Source organism: Artemia sp. Qi Xiang Cuo, chromosome 1, assembly GCF_049724085.1.
Source record: "Artemia sp. Qi Xiang Cuo chromosome 1, ASM4972408v1, whole genome shotgun sequence".
Taxonomy (NCBI): domain Eukaryota; kingdom Metazoa; phylum Arthropoda; class Branchiopoda; order Anostraca; family Artemiidae; genus Artemia; species Artemia sp. Qi Xiang Cuo.
This window is the reverse complement of record NC_142794.1, coordinates 14451504-14468212: the sequence shown is the minus strand read 5'-3', so window position 1 is coordinate 14468212 and position 16709 is coordinate 14451504. Positions and strand designations below refer to the sequence as shown.

General features: G+C 36.2%; 1 protein-coding gene across 4 annotated transcripts in view; it reads left to right on the top strand.

Moving 5' to 3' along the window:
• The first annotated feature begins 1651 nt into the window (after positions 1–1651).
• Positions 1652–16709, top strand: part of LOC148956034 (rho family-interacting cell polarization regulator 2-like) — a 162543-nt gene continuing 147485 nt past the window's right edge. For 2 of the 4 annotated variants that reach the window (XM_089090365.1, XM_089090743.1), the window contains exon 1: positions 1652–1707. The gene's annotated coding sequence lies outside the window, so the exon portion shown is untranslated. Of the gene's footprint in view, positions 1759–16709 lie in introns of all 4 variants that reach the window. The other 2 variants (XM_089090434.1, XM_089090580.1) reach the window with 2 other exon arrangements.

The window sequence follows — 16709 nt, the reverse complement described above, 5'->3', positions numbered from 1 at the left end:
CCTTTTGATAACCTGAATGCAAAAATTGTCTTTGATTTTGTTCAACACCCCCCTCAACAATTTGAGAGTGTTGCAATCTAATATCCTTAGCTGTTCCTTATATATAGCATTTCCGTCCTTTTGATAACCTGGATGCAGATAGTGTCTTTTGATTTTTCTTTTGAAAGACTATCATAAAATATTCTACTGAAAAAGTTTTGCATGCAATTTAGCTAGTTTGTCTTGAACCCTTTTCAAATTATAAGAATTTCAAACCACAATAAAACAAGCTAACTTAGAGGTTGTATATTTGCTTCAGGCAAAAACTGTTTTAAATTCGTAATTTCAATTTATACTTCCTAAAAACGTTGTACATTATGAATCTTAATGAAAAAAAATATTCTATATTTGGTGTTTTCAAATACTAAACAGTTTATAAGCTTACAAAGTTATAATTAAAGGTCCGGGGATCAATAATTAAGTCACTTTCAGAAACTTTAAATATTTTAGCCTTGCAGATGAAAATACGTGGCAAGTGGATACCATTTAAAATTTTCGTTTTCAAATGACTTTCCAATGGAACGACGATTGATTACCTAATTTGGGGTAAAGACAACTCGCGGAGCCAAAGTCAAGGAGCCATTGAAGCCAAAAGGAGCAAAGGTCTTAAACTTGAGGAGCCACTGCCAATGAATATGTGTAAACTTTGTATTTGACCAATGAAATAAAAAAAAAAGTTGGTTTAGCTAACACTATATTGAATATGCGCGGATTATGCTGATTAATGAGTTTTATCTAAATATTTTTGCAATATTTTTCATTACACTTTCATTGTTTATTCGTTGAATTAATCCTAAAAAAGTTTTCCCAAAACAGGAGTTTTCAAAAGGCCAAGAACTATATTAAGACTTAAGACAAGCAGAAATAAAGTCATATAATATTTCAAACTTGATGTAAACAAAAATTTCTATCAAAACAAAATAAATAAAAATGTTAATCTATAATCAAATCAAACTTAAAAAGAATATAAATTAACACAAACAGGAGGTGGCCCACCAGCCTTTTAAACGTTCCTAATCCTTGAGCGTCAGTTACACTTTACTGAAAACAGTTTGTGTTTTAAGAAGTGTGTTTTCGTCATAACATCAAAAATAACACAATAAAAGTAAAATTACAAAGCTAGTTCTGTTCTTTAACCTTTAAAGGATATAAAGGGTATCTATTTATTTTTGTTTTTGTTATTTTGCCATGGCCCGAAAAGGCTTTTGTTGCAATAAATATCTATCTATCTATCTATCTATCTATCTATTCATGACAGGTATAAGAATTTCTTGAATGGGCGGGTTTCTCGTGACTGGTTTCCATTGCAGTACATAAAAGAATACGTTTAATAGAGGAGTACCGAAATCTTTTATACCCTCTTTTGTCACGTGGTACATTACAAGCAGCTGGGCCAATTTTACCAGGTGACTAAAAACACTAAAAACCTGAAAACGAGGCTTAGGCAAGGGGTGTCTCCCTCCCATACATGACACCCCTGGGTTGCCCATTTAGAAAAATGAAGTCATCCTTAGAATCCCTTTAGAATCTGTGATCTGGCTTATCTACTTTATTAATAGTTTCATCTTATCTTAGATGGCAATAATAACAATCTATTTGAATTATGAAACATGCGAAAATCACTTTTAAATTTGGATGCGTAAGCTAGCCTAGTCTAATCAGAAAGAGGTATTTCAAAAAGAAATAAAGCTCAGCTAATTCGAAAGGTTACAGAACTTGGTAAATTTTAGAAAATTCTTCTTGAGTTAATGGAATTTATTTTTACCAGGCTAGCCTAGTGGCAAGGTTCAGGCTAGACAGTAGGTATTTAGGCTATATTTGTAATTTAGTTATCTGAATTTACAGAATGTCCTTTTGGAAAGCGGAAATGTATCAATAGGTAAAATTCTACTTTAGTTACTTTTACCTATATTGGAAAGGGGTGAGGTTAGGAAACTGAAACTTTCAGGGATGGGTCTACAGGCTAAAATATGTCCTGGGAAGGTATTTTGAAGTACTTATCTCCTCTCCTTCTCCCTCTAGAGGATCCTGAAATTCGCCTACATGACCTATTGAACCTATTGAAATTTTGACAAAACAAAATTTTACCTTAATTTTCTGTTATAAGATTCTTTGTCTCTGGCTTTAGTTCTGAAAATGCAATTCCTGTTATTTGAGTAGTATTTTCAGCCATATCAATGTTAATTTTCAAAATTTAGGAAATGTATTTGCATATCTTTAAAACTTTATAAATCAGGATTGAGCAAAGTTGTGAAGCTGAAAACAATTTTTCTGGACTTCATTTTAAGCAGAAGATCTATTTTACAAGGTTTCACTTTTATAACATATATTTTTAAAGGTCATCAAAGGTCAGGACCCTCTAGAGGGAGAAGGAATGGAGGTAGGTACTTCAAAATACCTTCCCAGGACATACTTTAGCCTGTAAATCTATCCCTGAAAATTTCATTTTCCTACCCAAACTCTTTTCCAAGATGGCCAGAAGTAGCTAAAGTAGAATTTTACTGCATCAATAATAGGTTACTGACCTATTTAATTCCTTAAGGTTTATTAATAAACTCTACCCTACCCCCTAATGGTCCCAAAAATAGGCCTAGGCCTAGGCCTTAAATTGTTTATAGGCATATGTTATGAAATTTATATATGCTAAATTTGCTGTTGTAGGCCTATTGCTTTTTCCCTGTTAAATCAGCTCAAAGAGAAGAGTCACATGTAGGTAATTCATTTATTATAGACCTAGGCTAGGGTAAAAACCAGTATTTTCATTAATTAAAGATGGAACCAAATTCTAGAGAAGCTCAAATGATATTTTTATCTTTGCAAGAATATTATCAATACAATGCTGGTACTGGGGTATATCAATCTTATTCCATTCTACCACAGTACACCACTTGATTATCTTGGATTACCCCTGCATGGTTAAATAGAGCCATAATACTGAAAGACAACAGCAAATGATCAGATATTACAAAATCATTAAGTAGACTTACTGCACGACTGGCAATGCTACCAGACACAAGCACATGATCAAGGTTTGACACTGATCCTGAGGGGTGTATATATGTAAAATCAGCAGATTTTGGTAAGAGAGCACTTTTATTTGGAATCAGGCTTAGAAGCAGAGCCCTATGTGGATTATCACTTTTCAATAGGTCACAATTAAGGTCCCCCAACAGAAACCAAAGGAGGTGCCTGGCTCTGATTTTACTCAACCATTTACCCAATTTTCTGCATGCTAGAGCAAACTTTGTTTCAGAATTTTCATCTCTATAGTCTGTTGGCAGGTATACATTAACAATGACAGTATCACCCACTTTAACTGCAAGGAAATGGTCAGATTTTGCAAAGACTTCAGAGTTAGTATGTCTATCTATTATTTTAGCAAGTTCTCCTGAGAGGCAGCCTCATTTTCTGGGCCTTTTAGTGGCTACAAAGTGGAGCACATGTGATGTCACTATCCAGCAGTAGGCACTATCCAGATGGCACTATATCCAGTAGTTTTATATTATCAGCAGAGAGAAAATGTTCCTGTATGCATATAATTTCTTTAGTAAGGCAAAGTTGTTCCACCACAGCAATTTTTGCACTGAGACTACCATTTACATTCCATGACAAGATGCTCTTTTTAATATAGGGCTCAACCATTTTGAACACATTGGCTTTTTGGCTTCAAAGTCTTGTTCAATGGACAGTTAGCATAGTAGCATGTGTGTTTGGTGCTTTGACAATTCAAACAGCAGATCAGGTTCTGGCACAGGCTTTCTTTTGTTGCACTGTGGTAATTTTAGGTGCAACAGCTGCATTTCTTGGTATTTTTGCACTGTGTCAACATATGGCCAATTTCATGACAATTAAAACAATGTTTTGGGAGAAAAATAAATTCTTGTATTTTGAAACACTCAGTCAATTTTAATTGTCATTTGTACGGCAGTATCAAAGGCATCTCTACTTCAAAAATACAGCTTGAAGGTGCATGCATTTTTCAGCTTTCTCATAGCCGGCTATTAATCTTTGTAAATTCTCAGCACTAAGAGACTCTGGAATCCCTTTAACTATTCTGATGTGTAAGGGAGTTCTGATTTTTGAGCTGGGACCCTGGTTTTGATTATTAATCCCAAGAGGCAATTTCTCTGCAGTAGCCTTCTGCAAAATGGCTACCCACCACCCATTTTTCCCTGGTCTGAGCTCAACCTTAGAAGTATCAAGGGATTTGCCACATGCAGATTCTATAAATGCTTTCAACTCTGATGGGGTTTTCAGTGGTGGAGGGTTTGTAACAACTACAGAGTAAGACAGATTTGTGGGGGCATTTGGTTGAGTAGGGAAACTAGTTTGAGTAAAAAGATGCTTTGGTAGTTATGCATGCACTAATCTCTTTTCCACATGCAGGGACCTTGGTTGTCTGAAAAATGACAAATGTAGGAAGTTGACACTTTTCTTTAGCTGATTTGGCAAATAATTTCACAATCTCTAGGACATTTTCTTCATCTTTAACTGATTTATGGAAGGGGTCTGGTAGGCCAGATTTTTGTAGGATTAATTCTTTTGCACTCAGTATATTATCTCCGGAGAAAAGCTCCACAGCACAATTAATAACCAATTGATGTTTTATTCCAGCTAGCATTGCTCTTGAAACAAAATTTGACACTGCATTCCAAATGATGTTTTCCATGTCTATATTTTATAATCATTAATCACAAATATATATCAAAAATCCACCTTCAGGTTGATTTTTCATCAACCTTATTTACTGCATTAAGTCAGTCCAAAAAATATAAGCAGTACCAGATTGCGTCAGAATGAAAAGTCACTTAATATTTTAATCCTTTTGCAATACAAACAATTCACATAGGTGTTTTTGCTTTGAAATCTAGTTTAATCCTTTTTTTTTTGAATTGAATTTATAACCCATTGAAATACAGTGATGAACAGAGTATAAAAAAAGGAAAAAAGAAAGATAAAACTTCCATAAGTTTTATCTTTGTTTTGTTTGTGCTTGTTACATTGGCTTGTGTTGTCATTTTCTGGTTTATTACTATGCTTGTGCAATTGTTCTATGAGTTTTAATTTCGTTTTATTTGTCATTATCCATCTTTTTCTTTTGCTTTTTCTTTTCTTCTTCTTTTTCCTTTTTTTTATGCTCCATTCATCATTGTATTTCAGTGGGTTATAAATAAATTCAATTCAATTCAGTATCCAATTGATTAAAATTATGTAAAACTAAAACCCTCACATTTTGTTACCAAAGATGAATTGAGAAGAATTGTATATATCAGAGAAAAGCTAATAATCTAAGCTATCCTGTAATATAGTTTTTATTAAAATTATTTAAGTACAAACACTTGAAATTATTAGTTTATTGACTTACCTACAAGGACCTCATTTTAGATATACCAATTATCCTATTTTGATGTATATATCCTCTTAGTGTTGCAGTTTTATTTACATATTAACAGAAAGCTGATTTTCTTCTGATTCTAAAAATGTAACTTTTATTGCTTGATAGCCTATTTATTCTATAAATCAGAAATATTAGATATAATTTTTTTCTTTTCAATTGCTTGTCAAAACAGAGAACACATTTTTAATGAATGAATGAATGAATATATTGGAAAAACCCGTCACAATTGAACAAAAGACGGATAAAAAACAAAAGAGAAGAAAACGCACATACAAAACACAACGAAACTTCTTGAAATGAAAATAATCACGAAGGAACTATAATACAACTATGTAAGAATGGCAGTCCACTGGTGGTTACTCGCTTCTACTCTATCACGGTACTTTTCAAGACACGCTTCCACCGCAGTAAATGGATCTGGTACTGAATACCGCCTCGTTAGGTAAGAATTACTTGTTCTTAATGGCATCTCAAGTAGGAACTTGAGGTACCTGAAGAATATTCTTCTTATAGTTACTTTATTCGAATTTGTAAGTAACTTCCAGAACGGCGAAACGTAAAGAACATGGGGTAAGGCAACAGCAACAAATATTTGTGCACGCAGCGACCTATTTAGATTACGCTTGGAGGAAACCGAAGCTCCATAAGCTGACCTGATCTTCTTCTCGATGTGCTTTACAAGTAGTGCTCGTGTATGCTGAAGAGTTTCACCGATCGGCAGACCCAGGTATACAATTGACTTAGAAGGCATGACCACCTGTGACCCTAGTTGGATTTCGGGTTGAGAGGCATTCCAGTTAAATAACAGTACTTCACATTTTGTCACATTAAAACTCAACCCGATTTCATCATACTCCATCTCCAAAATTTTAAAGTTAGATTCCAAAGAAGACAAAATTCTTGAAAAGTTTAGAAGGTCATCTGCAAACCCAACTAGGGACACGTCAATGCCTTTAAAAATACAGCAAGGGGCCACTTTTGACTGGGTCGTCGATATGCTGTTGTTGAACAGATCAGGTGATGATACGGCTCCCTGTTTTATACCTTTCTTCACCACAGCAAACCTACGACTTAATTTACCTGACAGTTTAATACGGACCTTGAGCCTACTATACATGTCGTTCAAGGGTTTGACAATAGCACGGTCAACTCCGGACTTTCTCAGCTCAACCATATTCTGAGAATGGATACCTGAATCAAAAGCCCGCCGTACATCATATTCACCTATAGCTAGGCTTTCTTTCGAAATGTGGGCATCCAGTAGAACATTTGCAACTACATGCAAGGCATGGGCACATCCTAAGCCAGCTTGGAATCCAAACTGGTGGGGAGGCACTTTACAACTAGCTTTAATGTCCGAAATTATGAGCTTTTCAAATAGCTTGCAAAACACAGATGATACAGTAATGGGTCTATATGACGATGGTTCATGAGCAGGTTTACCCTTTTTCAAAACTGGAGTGATCACACCTAAACAGAAAATGTCCGGTACAATACCATGTGTTAGTATAATTTGGTAAGCTATTGCTAAATGCTCCGATAGAACTGGACCACCATTCAGTAGGTGTAGAGCACAGATTTGGTCGGCACCGGCAGATAATTTCTTCTTTAATTTTTGACAAAGGTGGGTTATTTTCGCACTAGAAATCACTAGGTAATTATGCTCTTTCGTCATAAGCTGATCGAGCTCTTCACTAAACTTTTTATTTTTCACTTCATCTGGTGGGGAGAATTCAGCAGCAAAATAATCTACCCATATTTCCTCATCTATATCACTAGCATTTTGTCCCGTACTTTCTACAGGCCTGGCACGGAGCTTCCAGACCAAATTAGGGTTTTCAATGATTTTTGAAACTGTTTCCCGTTTGAGGCTACTACGATGTTTTCGTAGCTCTTTCGCGAACCGCCGTTTTGTATAAACCCGCAATTCATTGACTACCCCGCTTCTTGGCCGGTCGCACTCGTGCCAAACCCCCAGCCAGAACTTGGCAGCTGCTCTTGCCTTCACAAGCTCACTGTTAGAGGCCCATCCTTTCACTCGCGACCCACGTCGGACGCTACGTAATGGGACAGCAATCCTTTCAGCTACTCTCAAGGAGTGGCAAATTTCGTAGAAATACATGTTCAGTTGTAGGCGTATCTCGCTTTCTGTTAGGCCACAATCCCACTGTAGGAGGTGGAAAGGCACTTTAATTTTCTTCAAAGTTTGTTCACAATTGAGCTGGAACTGCTCACGGACTACTTTTTTCCAATCACGTGCTGGCTCAGGCTTGGTTTTTGGAGCACACTGGGGACTGACGGCTGGTCTTGCAAAAGAGAGAGGTAAATGATCCGAATAGGCACCGTCAGATCCAACCGAGACTGTCTCTAGGTCCAGTTTGTAAGTTACTACATGATCAAGATTTGAGACGGTTTTTGCGGTACTGATATAGGAATAGCACTTATCCTTCTTAGCAACTTTAAATCCGCTTGGTAGGGCGTTCAGCAATAGTACAGCCCGAGGGCAGGAATGATCGTCGAGATTGCAGTTAAAGTCACCAAGAATTATAACAGGGCATGATTTCTGGACTAAACTGAGGAGGCACTTTCCGAGCTTCTGGCATGCTTTTGCAAACTTCTTTTCTGAAGCGATATCATTGTAATTGGTTGGTAAATAAACATTTACGAAAAACACGCCATGCATTTTGGCAGCTTGGAACCATTCATTCTGCTCGACACACACGGGGGGCCCCGAGTTAGAGCGTGTGATTATGGCTAGGCCACCAGAGGGACGACCCCGAGTCCCAGATCTTCGCGCAGGTTGAACGAGGTAATGCATATCCGAGGAAAACTTTAGAAGGTTTACACTATCATCGGTCAGAAAGTGTTCCTGTATGCAAATACAGTTATATTCTTTAGAAAGGTCAGTTAGAAGGGGGATTCTGTCCAACACTTTACCGTTCATATTCCAGCAGAATATTCGATTTTCCATTTACGTGCTAGTGTTAGGCTGGGCTTTGTTAAAGGGACAAGCAGCATGGTAGCAAGAGTGTCTACTAGAGCCGCAGTTTAGGCATTTTTGCGGATTACTACATGGGTTGTCCTTACTAGAGCTGTGACCATCGCCACCGCAGCGCGAACACCTTTCTGGTTGCGAACAGTCAGCTGCTAAATGACCAACAGTATGGCACTTGAAACACCTCCTCGGTAGAAAGCGGAACTCTTCAATCCTGAACAGTTCTAAACAAATCTTCAGCGGGTTCGCGATAGCGTTTTCAAGTGTTTGTCGACTTGCATAGAATAACTTGAACGCTCTCGTAGATCCGCATTGCGCCACTTTGTCGCACCCAGCAATTTGACAGAGTTCACTCTCGCTAACTGATGAGGGTACTCTTTTCATGATACCGACAAACTGGGGAACTTTGACTTTAGTGGTTATGTTCTTCCTTTTCATTGCTTCTGCAAGTTGGGTAGCGGCATCTCGAGACTGGACAAGAATCTTCCATTCATCGTTGCTACGTTTCAGAGTAAGAGAATCGGAGCTTACGTCGCTAGGGCAAACCTTTGCAATGAAGTCTTTCCGGGATTGTGGGGACGTTAACTCAGGCGGCATATCGTTTGCTTTCACAACCACCGAGTAAAGTGGCTTTGATGGCGGATTCGCTGCTGAACGGGGAGTGGGTGAGCCCTGGGAAATAGCGTCGCTTATTGTAGTAAATTTCTGCGATAACCCGGCGAGCTGCTGAGCACACTGTTCAGATGCAAGTTTGATCTTATACGCGATAGCCCCTAATCCGGCATCAAACTTTCGACACATCTCGTTTACTTTTATTCTCACGCAGGCACTGACCTCATCAGGGCAGGTGGGACAAATTATTGCTGACAAATTATTGGTGAAAGTTTGACCAAGAAGGTGAAGTTCTTGTTGCTTCCCTCACATTACATCATGCTGTAGTAAAATAGGGGTGGTCAAAGAACCCATTGCTATTTCTCTAGAATGCCAAAGAAAAGTGGTCTTTCCTAAAAAGAGGTATTTTACTCTATACAATTGAAGTTAGACTGTAGCTTATATCTTATAGTCTATTTGTCCATTAGGGGGGTAGGGTTAGGCAGAACTAGATCTAGGGACAGAGGAGCAGGCAAATACCCTGGGCAGCACACCTGGGGACAGCAAAGAAGCTAAAGAATAAAATAATGAAAAAACTTCCCAAAAGGAACTATTTAAATGTTTGAAATTCTCTAAATTGTAATACCTAAGTGTTTTATTGAAGCATAGTCACACATTTTAGTAGCCTTTGACCTTTCCGTCCTGTTTGGGAACAAGAGTTTGTTTTGTGCATTAGGATGATAGATATAATGGGCATGGGAAAGCTTTGATGGTTGTCTACCCAGCTAAGCAAGTCTCCCTGTTAATAATTTTGCCATAACTTTAAGAGGTTCCAAGAGGGAAAAATAAGAAAAAAATGATGCTTGTCTATTATCCTGACTACACTCAAGAAGTGAAGTTAGGTTAATCATAATGAAATCCACCAAAATCTGATGAAAAAATAATACTTAGCAACAAAACTATGAAAACTACAGTAAAGAATTATGGAAAGCCAGCCACCCAGAATACATTATATGAAGTACCCAAACTAATCAACTCTATATATTAAGCATTTAATTAAAATACATCTATATAGTAGTTTATCTCACTTAGGCTAAGCTAATTTTAACATAATGCAGACAGAGAAACCACTTTAACTCAGATCAAGAATGTGAGTGTGGTTGGGAGAATAAACAAGTACCAAAAAATGTAGGGAGGCAAAGATTTTTCCTTTTTCTTTTTAATGAAGAAGCAAACTGGTATTTTTGAAAATCTGGGGGTAGGGCTGTTTCTTTTTCATATTGAAAATACCCCCCAAAAAGTATGTTTTACAATCTACCCCTCATCTGGTGCCCCTGTGAGTTTATACATGTCTCCCTATTTGCCTGATTTAGAAGGTTTTTCCTGCACTCTCTAGAATCACATGGGTCTCATATGGTTATTACTGTCTACCATTTTTAAGTAGATTGCCAGCTTGTGCTGATGGTTTTATCATGTAATTGGTTTTTATATTTTTATCAGTTTTATTCTGCACTGAGGACGGTCAAGCGGAGGTCTTGACCGAAATATTTGCATAATTTTTCAATTTTTTCACTGGCTGTTAATTGTCCTCGTTTCCTTTCTTCGCGATTTTTTGTTTATCATGATTAGCCAGTGTGGTCTCAGAAATTATTTATGATTTGAACAACAATGGTTGTTGATTCACATACTAAACTTTTCATTCTAGAAGGTTTTACTCAATGCTCCTTTGTATAATTGTGCTAGCCAACAGTGTTAGCCACTGGCTCTTTGCTAGGTTTGAAGGCTTAGACAGTATGATGGATATAAGTGTTTGATAGATATGTTTGAAAGATCTTAAAAATACCATCACATGACAGAGCACTTGGGAATGTTTTTTGGAAGACCTCAGTAGTGCCACACTGTGTTACAGTGAAAGAACTGTCAATTACATTTAAAACCTCTGTTGTAGCTTTGCTATCTTCTATGTTGTTTGGGACATTTCCTTAACTGCAAGTTAAGCAGTTTTCTTTTCAGCTTTTCTCTCTTTGCTTTTTGTTCTTCATCCTCTAAAGTATAGCTGATAACTAGCATCTTTGTGATTAGTACAAGTTTTGGTATCTTCTTATAATAGTATAGCACATCAGTAACAAACACTTGCTAACTTGCAGGCTAACCATCAACAAAACTCCTTTCTATGTCTATGGTTCCATAATAAAGTGACAGAGCTTGTCTAACTACCCAGCCAAGTGTAACATTTCCAATTATCCTCAGGCCTCTTGTCAATAGCAATCAGTTTCAGTACTCTCTGTTGGTAGCATTCCCTAACAGTAATTATCATTAAAAAAACTCATGGTAATTTTTATGCAAAAGCTGTCATTATACCTGATCAAAATTGTGTGAAAATAACACTATATTTCTTTTTTTTAAATCTGCTTTTAAAGAATCAAGTGCTCTTTCTTTCACAAGCCAATTGTAATTGAAGTTTGAAAAACTGTATGTGATAAGATTTTGCAAATGATGGCAGCATTCTTAAAATACACTACAAAAACCATGTTTTATTGCAAGTTTTATATTTCAATCACAAATTTTTTTGGAAACAGTACCAAACTGGTATTTTTGACTTTTGATCTCAGAGGTAGAGCTGTTCAAGGGGGGAAGCAAGTCAGCTGCCCAGGCACTGCAACTGTGAAGAGGCTACATCAGGGCAATTGCCCAAGTGGAAGTTAAGAAAAAATTACTTTGATCACATTCAAAAACTTATGGTGTATACACTTAAATTTCCTAAACATAAGTTGAATTTTTGCAACACATTTTAACTGTAGTTTTTGAATATGACATGAATCAAGCACTAAACTGTTTGTAATTAAAATTTCCATTAGCTTGGTTACAAAACATAAAAATGAGAAAATTAAGAGTCTTGCTCTTATTATGTTATTTCTCATCTTACCAATTTAGGAAATATTTTTATTTTGTTTTTATATTCTCTTGTATATTTCTTATCTTAAACCATTTTTTTTTTTAAATGAGCTAGGAAGTAAGAAAGATTTTCTAATAGGTTTACATCTACTGGTTGCATTAGAAATTAGGGAGTTATTTCCTATTTATGGTAAAAATGAGGGACAATGGATGTTTTCCTCATGTGTGTTCAAGGAATGTCTTTACTTACATGTCTATGTGGTAAATTGGATGATTGTAAGAAGGCCATAGAAATACAGATTCATTAACAAGGCTCAGCTGAACCAGTAAAACCCCTTTAGCCTCTCTTCTGTGAATATTTTGGGAAGGGGAAGGAATAAGTAGCTATGTAGTAACAGTAACAATAAGAGTAACAGTAACAGTAAGCTATGTAGTAACACCACAGTGACTGTAATCAGCACCTTTAGGTTCTATAGAGTTTCACTTGGGGAAAGTAAGCCCTCATTAAGAAATTTTGTGTATTTATTTGTAGGCCTATCCTCTAGGCCCAAATACTAAAAGATAGAAGTTCAAAATTGTTTAAAAGAAACAACCTTTTTTGAGTCCCATTTTTAAGCAAACTAATGTTTTTTTTTCAGTTATGTAGGCTGTTAAAGGAGTATACTCTTGGAAAACTCTTAGCCTATGAAATGATCCCTAACATTTCCAAGCCAAATGGACAGCCATACCTGACTTTCCAACTAATCCCTGTATTGAACAGTAAACAATTTATATATTTATTAGCCATTGCCCTTAGGGCTGCATGGCCACTGTTGACTCAGGAGGCATAAATATTGGATCTGATGAGTATTTTGAACAATATTATTATCCCAAAATTCTCATCCAATGGCATTGGCATATACTTTGGCACCTACGGATACATTGGGTGTTGGAGGAGGGTAGAGGTGCCTCCCTCATTCGGTTTTGTCCTCTTTAAGGGCAATAGAAGTTTCAATTTGGGATTGTTTGAGACCATCCTAAGGTTTTATGGCCAGGGAAAATAAAATCTGGCCCCTCCTCAAGCCAGGAAAAGCAAGACCTGAGAAACACTTAGCAGTTCAATAAGTCACTGCTAGTGCATTTACTCTGATACACTTGCTTCTCTTCTTTTCTTTAAACTTGTTCATCACAAATGTGCCTGTGAAACTCTAACTTTATATTTAAACAATGTTTTGACACTAGCCAGAAATGATCCATCCAGATTAAATTGAAAAGGAATATTTATGTACAGACATTAGTTCGTTTTCCCTTGTGACCTACTTCACAAAGAAAGAGCGCTGATTTGCTATGACCTCCAATTGGTGAATTTTTATATGTGTGTTCCTAATTTCAACTTTTGTATGGTTTACAACTGTTAGAATGTATTTAAAACATAATGTTAATTCAACATTTTTGAATAGAAAAGTTAACACAGCCAAGACTGTAATGAGAGAGAGAGAGAGATAGAGATTTATTCTAAACAAACAAATGTCTTTAGTAATTTATTTCTGTAAACATTACAAACATAATGTCAATGACATATCTGTTTGCACACTGTTCTTTATTGTGACATGGTCATATGTACCCTTCAACCAGGAAATACTCAAAATAAAATTTTTATTTTGAAGAGAAGAAAGATCAAGGAAGATTTTGGAATAATACGTCAGTTATTTTACCTTAGCCTTAGATCCTAATGTCTGCCCCAACGCAACCAGGGCATTAACAAACACCCCAGTCAAGTGTAGTGCCATAATAGTGTCTTTCTATTGAAGTCGCATGGGCGTTTTTGCGTTTGGTAGGCCCCTCTTGTGTTTGGTTGAGTGCATGTTTTGGTTTTCTTGTTTGGTTTGTTCCTGTTGGTTGCCACTGCAGGATGACTTATGTGTTCAGTCATTTCAATTGTAGCATAAGTCCTAGGTATTTCTATCTCTGGGTCTTCACTGTGTTGGTGACTTTGGACTAGAGGTTCAGTAGTGGTTTTAGGCCTCATACTCTGGGGGGGGGGCAAGGTGCCCTATAGGAGTGTGAAAAATAAATAAAAAGAATTCAGATCAGATGTCCGAAAAAGTGGAAGGGGGCATTCGCAGCTTGTCTAGCCCTTGGACCGCCACTGTAGAGGTTATTTATTAATTGGTGTCAGATTTAAGAAGCAATGTATCCAGTTTGTGTTGACAATTTTCCACAGGTAATTATTTTGTTTTCTTTCAAAAGTTGCTTTCTTTGTTGATTATGAGCATGTTCTTTGGTACAGCATGACAGGGATGACGTTTCTGAAAGTTTTGTTTATTCAGTACAGTGTAAAAACGTCAACTTCATCCAAGCCTGTCGAAAAAGCCACTGACCCAGTGTAATGGCATTCCCCCAAAAAGCCAGTGTAATGGGGAATGTTTTTGTTTCCTCTTTGTTTTGTATTAATTTGTTTCACAATTAGCTTCAATGACTGAACAGCAGAAAGAGAAAACACACTGGCAATCAAGCGGTATATTCCAAAACTACAGTACGTCAAAAAAAAAGAAAATAAACATGAAAAAAATAAGCAGAAAAGAAAGAAAGCAGAAAGGTAAACAGAAAAAGATCCATTTCAAAAAGGGTCAGTGTGAACCATTGCTTGGTGTATTCCACCAACACAATACTTTTAATCAAGAACTGATGCCTGATGCCTTTAGGCCCTGAAGAAAAGGGTAATAAATAAATATTTTAATCGTTTCATGGTTTTACAATCCTTTTAGTTGCATTATATATATATATATAATATATATATATAAATATATATATATATATATATATATATATATATATATATATATATATATATATATATATATATATATATATATATATATATATATATATATATATATATATATATATATATATATATAAATTCTTCCCTTAAGTTGCGACCTATTTAGATCGTTTGTGGACAAAAATGTTAATTTGCCAGTTTTAAGAGAAAAAAAAAAAACAGCCAAATTTCGAGGCCAAACCTGGCACTCGGCATGCAACAGGCTTGTATATGTTGATTGTCGTTGTAAGTAGCAACTTCCAAATGAATCATTTTGGTTTGCTGCTCTTTCCTTGGGAAAATGGAGGGCTCCACAGGGAATACATATGACATTTAAGGGTCCCAATGGCTTGTCACTTTCATTTTTGACATGTTCTAATCCTCACTGTTGCTAGTAATTCTTGCTGCACTGTATCTTCTAACTGCATATTTCTTTGTTCTGGCTGTAGCATATCTTTGCATCACATATTTATTTGTTCTCCACTTTCATTTTTAATTCGTTCTGCTCCTCATTGTTGTATATCTTGTAGCCTCATATTTATTTGTTCTTTACTTTTATGTTTGATTTGTTTTAATTCTTGCTGCTGCTTATCTTGTAATCGGGTATTTCTTTGTGCTTTATTTTTGTTTTTAACTTGTTGTAATTGTCGTTGACGGATGCATTCTAACTATATTTCTTCTTTCTTTATTTTCGTTTATCATTACCTCAAGCATTTTTTCAATACCATTTACCTCAGGCGCTCGAGTGGTTTTGTCACAATTAACAGTCTAGGTTATTCATTTCTCCTGTAGACATTACTAAGGTCCTTAAAATGCCTTTTGTGAATAGACTCATTCCACTTGGTATATTATCCCTAGCTATGTTTCTTTTATAATGTTGCATGCGTCATAGATGTAAACACGATGCAATCACTTCTGGGAGGGAAAAGATGTAATTTATTCTCTTGAATTGTGCTCATAAATATGATGTCACTCGTATGAACTTATTTCCAAAATTAAAGCTCTATACGAATTTTCTCAAACTTGTGACCTATGAAGATCGTTTTTGTAGGTCAAACAATCCCCCCAAGTTGCCAATTTTCCAAAATATTTTTGGCATGTTCTGATTCTTGCTGTCACTGTGTAGTCCTTGTCATCAGTTATCTTCTAACCGCATGTTCCTTTGTTCTCGTTGTGTCATATCTGCATGTTTCAATGTCTTGTGACCGCATATTTCTTTGTTCTTAACTTTTGTTTTTGACTCGTTTTCATGGTCGCTGCCACTTATCTTCTAACCGGATATATCTTTATTCTTCACTTTCAATTTTCACTCGTTGTCTTTGTTGCATGTATTCTAACCATACATTTCTTTTTTCTTCATTTTAGTTTATCATTATTTCAGCCATTTTTTCGATACCTTTACCTTAGCTGCTCAAATTGGTTCTGTCACGTTTGATGGTCTAGGCCAGTGGTTGTCAAACTTTTTTAGACACTGTACCCCTTTTGACGCACAAAACATTTTAGGTACCCCTTCTAAGATACCGGTACTAAGTAAACTGTAGCTTAAGCATAAATAAAATTGCCAGTCATACAGTTAAAGGATTGTTTTATTTTTTGTTGGCCAGCCGCCTACCCCCTAAAAAGTTTTGCGTATCTCTAAGGGGTACGCGTACCACAGTTTGAGAACCACTGGTCTAGGGTATTCATTTATCCTTTAGGCATTATTACTAAACTGCTTTAAACGCCTTTTGTAAATATACTCATTAGACTTGGTATTTTATATTTAGCTGGGTTCCTTTTGTAATGTTCAATGCGTCACAGATACTAAAAACGGTACGATCACTCCTGGGGGGGGGGGGATGATGCAATTTATTCTCTTGAAATGTGCTCATAAACGTGACGCCACTCACGGGATTTTTTCTTCCAAAATTAAGGCTCTTAATGAATTTTCTCAAACTCATGATCTATATAGATCAGTTTTTTAGGCCAGAAAATCCCAGGATGCCATT